This window comes from Desmodus rotundus, chromosome 3 (genome assembly GCF_022682495.2).
Source record: "Desmodus rotundus isolate HL8 chromosome 3, HLdesRot8A.1, whole genome shotgun sequence".
Taxonomy (NCBI): Eukaryota; Metazoa; Chordata; class Mammalia; order Chiroptera; family Phyllostomidae; genus Desmodus; species Desmodus rotundus.
This window is the reverse complement of record NC_071389.1, coordinates 35,163,055-35,170,454: the sequence shown is the minus strand read 5'-3', so window position 1 is coordinate 35,170,454 and position 7,400 is coordinate 35,163,055. Positions and strand designations below refer to the sequence as shown.

The 7,400-nt window shown below is 42.3% G+C and overlaps 1 protein-coding gene across 7 annotated transcripts in view; it reads left to right on the top strand.

Annotated features, from left to right (window-relative positions):
• Positions 1 to 2,403: 2,403 nt before the first annotated feature.
• Positions 2,404 to 7,400, top strand: part of TUT4 (terminal uridylyl transferase 4) — a 102,231-nt gene continuing 97,234 nt past the window's right edge. For 4 of the 7 annotated variants that reach the window (XM_053920096.1, XM_053920094.2, XM_053920091.2 and 1 more), the window contains exons 1-2: positions 2,404 to 2,472; positions 3,257 to 3,425. The gene's annotated coding sequence lies outside the window, so the exon portion shown is untranslated. The remainder of the gene's footprint in view (positions 2,473 to 3,256; positions 3,426 to 7,400) is intronic. The other 3 variants (XM_053920092.1, XM_053920090.2, XM_024571268.4) reach the window with 1 other exon arrangement.

The window sequence follows — 7,400 nt, the reverse complement described above, 5'->3', positions numbered from 1 at the left end:
TGGGTTACCAACCATTGAAGTCTCTCCTCTTGAATAAATCAGGTATTTGGGGGGGGAAAGAAGGCTAAGAAAAAAAATCTTTAGCAGATCTGTTCATAGCTCTCTCTTATTTACAAATGTTCAGTGACTCCCCATTAACTACAGGATAAAGCCTGCTTTTTTTTTTGACTGGCATACATGGCCCTTTATGATTTGTTCTCTTTATAATCTACCAGTATATCTACTTGGTTTGAATACACCATAAGATAAGGGTATTTTATCTCAGATACCTTTCTTGTTCTGATTTAATTTATGCATCACATCATCTTTTTATCCAATATGATTATTTTTTGACTAGGTTTTCCTATCATCTAGGAAAATAATAGAATAGGGATATTGATCCACTGTGAAATTTTATTTCCCATTATATATGATGAGATAAGATTTTTGCTGCAAGTAATTTTCACCTGAGTTTGGGTGAAATTGAGTTCTCAGAACTTCGGACTGAAAGGCTAAGTTTGGAGACTCAAACACAATCATGAGGTCTTTCTTGCAAGTATCAGATATAAGTCCTCAGTGTATTTTTACAAAGCAGTCAGACACTTACCATTTTCTCAGTAAGCTGTTTGGGATTCAATGGAAAGAACTGAGTCACACAGTACTGGTATTCTAATCCTGACTGTGACTTACTGTGTGATTCTGGCCACTACTTAAGCTTCGCATGCCCCAAGTTTCCTCATTCTTTGTGTAGAAATAATTCTTTATCTATGTATACTTTGTTGTGATGATAACATTGTAGTTGCTAAAATTTTCAGCTCAACATGTAGGTGGTATAAGAAATACAAATATAAGTATTTGCGCTCAAGTTTATAATCTAATTGGGTCAGACTTATAAAAGTAACATGTAGAGATTCAGAAAATGGAGTTTTCACATTCAATGGAGGGGGTGATCAGGAAGATTTAATACAGGCAAGTGTTGAGCTGGGTCTTGAGGAATAGGAAGGTTGGTAGAAGAAAGTTAGCTGGAAGGGATAACAGCAGAGAGGCACTGGGATCCTCAGTCTGGTCCCGGCTTTTGCTTCCAGATGCATGATCTTCTGCGCACTCCAGACTAAATTATGTTTCTGAAGCACATACATGTGTCTGGCATATAGCAGGCATGCCTCCAAGGCCCAGCTTCTACCACTTTCATTAAAGCCTCACCCAAGTGGAATTTATCACACTCCTCTGTATTAGCCCAGCCTTTGTTCATATGACCTATTGCTTTTATTGTAGCTCAAAAGAACCATTTTCCTTGCTCAATGGTGAATTTTTTAGACAAGACTCTGGTTTGCCTTTGTATCCCTACACACCTAACTCAATGGTTTGCTCTGAGTGATTAGGAAATTTTATTCAATTGAACTTGCGCCAAGACATTGATATCACAGGTTGGTATCATCTTAATGTCTCCAGGCTTTAACTTTTGTGCACTGTTGGTTTCCTTCATCCTTGTAGATTTTTTTTACTTTAAAAACTTATAGATGAGGAAACTCAGCGGGTGAATTTGCCCAAAGGCATGCAGCTAAATGTAGAAACCAGGCAAGGCTCTTTTCACTTGAAATCCACTACTCCATGCGCTATACTGGGTCCCTATGGCATCAGACAGGTAGGAGTAAAATGCACTTATGCTTGAGCTCTAGTTTTCTCATTTGTAAATGGGAAAAGTTCTGATTTTATGGGGTTGTGAGGATCTTTAAATGATGAAATATGTGAAGTCCCTGTGAAAATGCTTAGCACTAAGCCGGCAATGCTTGGTTCCTTCTTATCAAGCTTCTGATTCACATGGACATAAACAAGTGAGGTATCCAGTTCTGGGGTGTAGTGGGAAGTATAGGGACTATGCAGACAGGAATGCCCTTCTCTAACCTCTTATAGGTTGGCTCTGAGTCATATTATAAGAAAGTGTATAAGGCAGTACCTTGTAAATACTTAAGATTTAGCATGCCTCCTCCCCACCCTGCATCCTTGTCATATCTTTTTCCTGCCTAGAACTGGTCAAATGCAAAGACCCCTAGTTGTGTGAATTGTCCAGCTTTGAGGCCAGAGATTGGCTGAATAAAATCTCCGAGGCTGGGGTCTTAAAAAAAACTAACCAAACCACAAATTCTCTCGGATTGTGACTTAAAATAACCATGTGGAGGGACCTGACACATTAAAATCAAGGGGTGTGGGGAATGGGGGCCCGTGGATGGTAGTTGATCCAATCACGGGTAATTTAGTGATTTCTAAAACCTTTTTTCCAGGGAAATACTCTTGGGATTTCTCTGCTCAACTCCTTAACTCCTAAGTTAGCTGCCTTTTAAAATGTAAACGATTTCAGCTTCGGTCTGCTTGTGGAAAAGGTGAATAGGGGGAGGGATCAAATTCGAGTCTTCCCTGCCTAGGTGCGCCGTGCTCAGCAGCCCACGCTAGCTAGCCGTGGAGGATACGCGAAGGCCCGGGATGGGCCAGTGGGTGAGCCACGGGGGACGGTGCATGTCCAAGGCCGGGGGTTTCCTTCCCCAGGAGGGAACACTCTCTGAGAGAGACGCAGAGTTGGCTTTTGGGCCTTTCTTCCCCCTCGGGGCCTCGGTGGGGCGGCGCGCAGCCCAGAAGCTAGACCCGCGCGGAGATGCGCGCCAGTGCCGGAGACCCCCGCCTCTTTGCGTGCTGGCTTCCCCGCGCCCCTCCCCAGCGGGGCCCCGGCGGGGCGCCAGACCTACAGACCCTCGCTCATCGGCTCCGCCCCCACCCTCCCCCTCCCCTCGACGCCTGGGTGACTGCGCCTCTCCCCCCACTTTAGAGTGCCCTGCCCCCTCCTCGCTAAAGACTGCTCTCCCGTGCCCACCCTTTCCCTCAGCGTTGAGAGTGAGTGCACAGCCTTCTCTCTTCGCCCCCTGCCCCATTGTTTCCGGACGCTCTACGAGCCCCGCACGTAGCCCCTCCCCCCACTGGCGTTTACTACCGCCGTCCGGATTTAACTGGTGCACAGGGGCCCCCAGAACTATGGGAGGGGGCTCCCCTGAACCCTTTCCCCAAAGTCTCTTTCCCAGGGTGTCCCCAGCTTCGTTCTCCTATCCCACCCCGGGGTAGGACTCCATTCGGGGTTCGTTGTCTCCCTGTCTCTCTTCGTCTTCCCTCCCCCATTCCCTCAGCTCTCCATCTATAGCCCCCTCCCTACAGCGGGTCCACCTCTTTCTGTCCCTTTCCCTCCTCCCCCTCCCCTCCCCCCTTACTCCCCTCCCCCCCCACAATGCAGTTCGCGGCGCGGCGGACATGGCGGTGGAGTCCTGAGCTCGTCGTGTCCTGGCCTCCAGTGGTGGTGGCGGCGGCGGCGACAGCGGCAGCGACGGCAGCCGCAGCGGGAGGTGGAGGCGGAGCGGGAGCCATTGAGATGAGGAGGCGCCGCGCGCGCCTGTAGCTCGCAGGTATGGAGGTTCCGGCTGCGGCGAAGCACCAGCGCCAAGGGGGTGTGCTCGGCGAAGGCCGGGCCGCCCCCTGTTCGCCCTCAGGTGCCGCGCCTCGCAGGTGTCCGCGGACCAGCCGGAGTGCGTCTCAGTGGCTCCCATTGGGCCTGACACTTCTTTTCTTTGCGGGAATGGGCTTTGGGTATCCAGCGGAAGGTAGGGATAAGGGAGGTAGGGGCGGCGGCCTGGGCGGCCTGAGCAGGACATTGGGGCGCTTTGGGGCCAAACCCCGTTGAGAGGCTGGGGCTCTCCGAAACCCGTAGACCTGGAAGGCGGATTTTGAATTAATGGAATTGGCGTGAGCTTTCTCTTGGATCCAGTACGATTCCCTGTCTTGTGTGCCTTTTCTTTCACTCCCTGCTTAGTTATAGATGTACATATATAACAAATACACACGCGCATATAATACATCACAAATATTTTCTCTGGGCTCGTCCCTGTTGGAGGAGGCAGAAGTGTATGTGGATTTCATTTCTTGCTCGCCCGCCTTCTCTCTTCCCGCCCCCCTGTGGAATGGTGGTAATGAACGCTTTTGACGTGGGAAACTCCGAGATTCTTATTTGTAAACAGTCCTCACCGAGTGTGTTGCACGCCTACACGAGAGGTTTCAGGTCCTTTGGGTATCCGGATTGCAAAAGAATGAGATATTTAGACCTGAAAGAAGCACATTAACGGGACTTCAGGTCGTGCCTGAATGGGATGAATTACTGTTATTTTAACAACGTTGATTAAACATTTTCTTTTCAGATTTTTATCGAATCTTTAATCAGATGAATTTTGTACCTTGCACAAGATCATAGTTTCGGTATATCATGTTTCTTCATTGTCATTCATATATTTTGATGTTCCACTCCTTTTGTAATCTTCTTAGTGTCCAGAAATGGAATTCGAATTGTGTATTGTTGGCATCCAGTAATTAATTAGCTGAAATGGATCAGATTACCTTTTGTTTCCGAAGATTACCCTCCCCCCCCACCGCTCAAGTCTTGTGATAGTGAAATGTGTAATACTTGGTGTGGAACAGAACATATCCTGCTTGTTTTTAAAGTAATGAGAGGTATTAGGTAATAAAATTGGATAATACCGATTGGATGTGATAATTTAGAGAGAATGCCATACCAATGTGGCGAATTGTGGGATGGTTTTTTTAAAAAGTTGACTTTTTTTTTTGGTTGGTATCAGTGTGTTCTGCATTAAAGTCAGTTGTATGCCGAAATTTTCTTCAGGCTCAGAGAACCCTTGTATGTCTCCTTAGATATTGCTGCACTACACTCATCCCAGTGCTGATTAGTCACAACTTGTAAAATTGTGAAATATTGATTCATTTAGGAAGCTGTGCTTAAGATAATGATTTCACTAGTGTGTAGTGTGCTATAATGCTTGATAAATGAAATTTAACAATGCTTCTTAAAAACCATATAACTTGAGGAAAATAAGAATTTCAAATCATTTACGCTTTAAAAATATTTAATATAAACAAAAGTTGTTTTTTAAAAAAGCCCATTTAGATAAATTTCCCTGCTGCTAGAGATTTTTCATTTGACTAGTGTGGCAAAGGAAAAAAGCTTCCTTGAAATAATACAATAGCGGAAGTGAAAGTTATTGACATTTAATATTTTAAGTCTAGCAAATACCTAAATACAAAAAAAGTGAAAATCTTCATTGTCCTAGGTCAAGTTGTTAGTATACAGATAAATTAAGATGTTCAATTTTGTAAATCCTACATCACACCTAGAATTGCACTTATCTTTAGATAATTTAGCTAGAAGAGTACAGTGTTCACATTTAAATTTTTAAAATAAAAATTTGTAATTGTAACTAAATATTTCTGATTAATAATATGTTGTTTAAAGAGAATTTTTATTCTCAGAACAGATCTATTTTAGTAAGAAAATCAGAGAATTTTTTTTGACCTCAAAGTCAACCTTGACATGCATAATAAACACCATTAATTATGTTGTGTTCTTTATAGAATGTCAAATCGGGATCTGTGGGTAGAGAAAGGTGTTTGAATTTATTTTCTACAGTGTTTCTGGTTTCGGAGGAACATTAAGCAAGACTTACCATTAAGTTTTGTTTATTCTTGAAAAAAACCAGATCAGTTCGATATAACAATTCAGTGAGTTGTATTACTTTCTAAAGTGCTTGAATTCACAATATAATGTTATGAAATTCAAATAAAGTCATCACTGTAGATAGAATTATGTTCTAAAAAAAGAACAGTTCTAGAAGGACCTAAAACGGGCAAAGGAAAAGGACACCGTAATGTAAAGCTGGAATGTAGACATTTTCTTAATTTTAGACAAATTAGCATTGTTTACACTAAACTAAGTTTTAATTTTAGAATCGTAGATAATTGCATAATTTGGGGAAATGTTTAAAAATCAGCATGTCTTCAAGTCTTTCTAAAAGACCTAAAAAGAAGAAAATGTATATAAATGCAAAAATGAACAGCTTAGATTTTTTCCCTCTTGAGCGAGAGATTTAATTTGTGTGATGTTACAGTTTCCAAATTATTTTCATATCAAATTATCTCATTGGGTGTCCATAATTATCCTGTGAGTTAAAGAGGGAGAGAAAAGGGAACTGAGAAAAGGGAATTTCTTGGAATGTCTGTTTTGTTCTAGGTATTGTGTATTTTTTTTCACTTGTTCAACCGTAACAGTCCTTTGAAACCTGTTTTGTAAATGATGTATGTCTGACTCAGAAGTTAAGTAATTTGCTGAAGATCCTAGAGTTAGAAAGATTCAAAGCAGCTCTGTGTGTTCCTGCTATTATATAGGCCATGTTGCTTCTCTGATGTATTAAGTATTCTCTTAATTTTGTAGGAGAAACTGCTTAAGGTGGCTCATTTATTCATCATTTAGTCATTCATTTCATCAAACATTTGCATTTCCTTTGTACTCCATGTTAGGTGCAGCTAGGTTTTAGAGATAAAGAATTGAAGACAATCTCTCAGGGAACTCAATCTCTATATAATAAATGTAAATTACAACACTCTAGATCAGCGATAATCAACATTTTTCATCTTATGGCACACATAAACTAATTACTAAAATTCTGTGGCACACCAAGAAATATATTTTTTGCCAGTCTGACCAAAAAAAAAATAGGTATAATTTTGATTTCATACCAGATGGCTATTGTGTTGTCATTTTTTTTATTTGATAATCTAAGGGAAAAGAGGTCAGTGCCCCTGACTAAATTGTGAGGTAGTGCATATTTTTTGTTTTTGAAGATTTTATTTATTTATTTTAGAGAGAAGGGAAGGGAGGGGAAATGGGAGGGAGAGAAACATTGATGTGAGAGAAGCATCCATGGATTGCCTCTCACATGCACCCCAACCCCCAACCAGGCCTGCAACCCAGGCATGTGCCCTGACCAGGAATCAAACTGGTGACCTTTCCCTTTGTGGGAGATGCCCAACAAACTAAGCCACACTGGCCAGGGAAGTATTGCATGTTTTAAAAATTCTTGAGGCACACAAATGTGCCTGCCGTCCCTCACGGGTTGATGTTCTAGATTATGGGAATTCAGGACTTTTGAAGGATGGATAGGAGTTTGCTAGGTAGAGAAGGGGAATAGATAGACTGTAGGTTGTTCCAGAAGTAAGGAATAAAACGCAGAGATAAGTTGTTTTGGGGCTTGGTGTGTAGGAAAGAGGGAGAACATTCATTGTGTCAAGAATTGAAGATTTATGGATAGAGCGGTGAGAGAAATGGTTGGCAGTAACAGATTGTGAAAGTTACTGTGTAAAATTAAGGCATTTGGATTATTATCTTGTAAATTGAAATCACTAAGTGAGATAGATAGTGGTTGAGCTGTGATCAGAGGTCTGTATTCTGACTCGTACTTTAGTATTTCTTTGTCCTTGTTTTCCTTACCAACGTGGAGGGTCAGGCCATTTTTTCCATGCCACTGTCCTCTCTTCTCTGT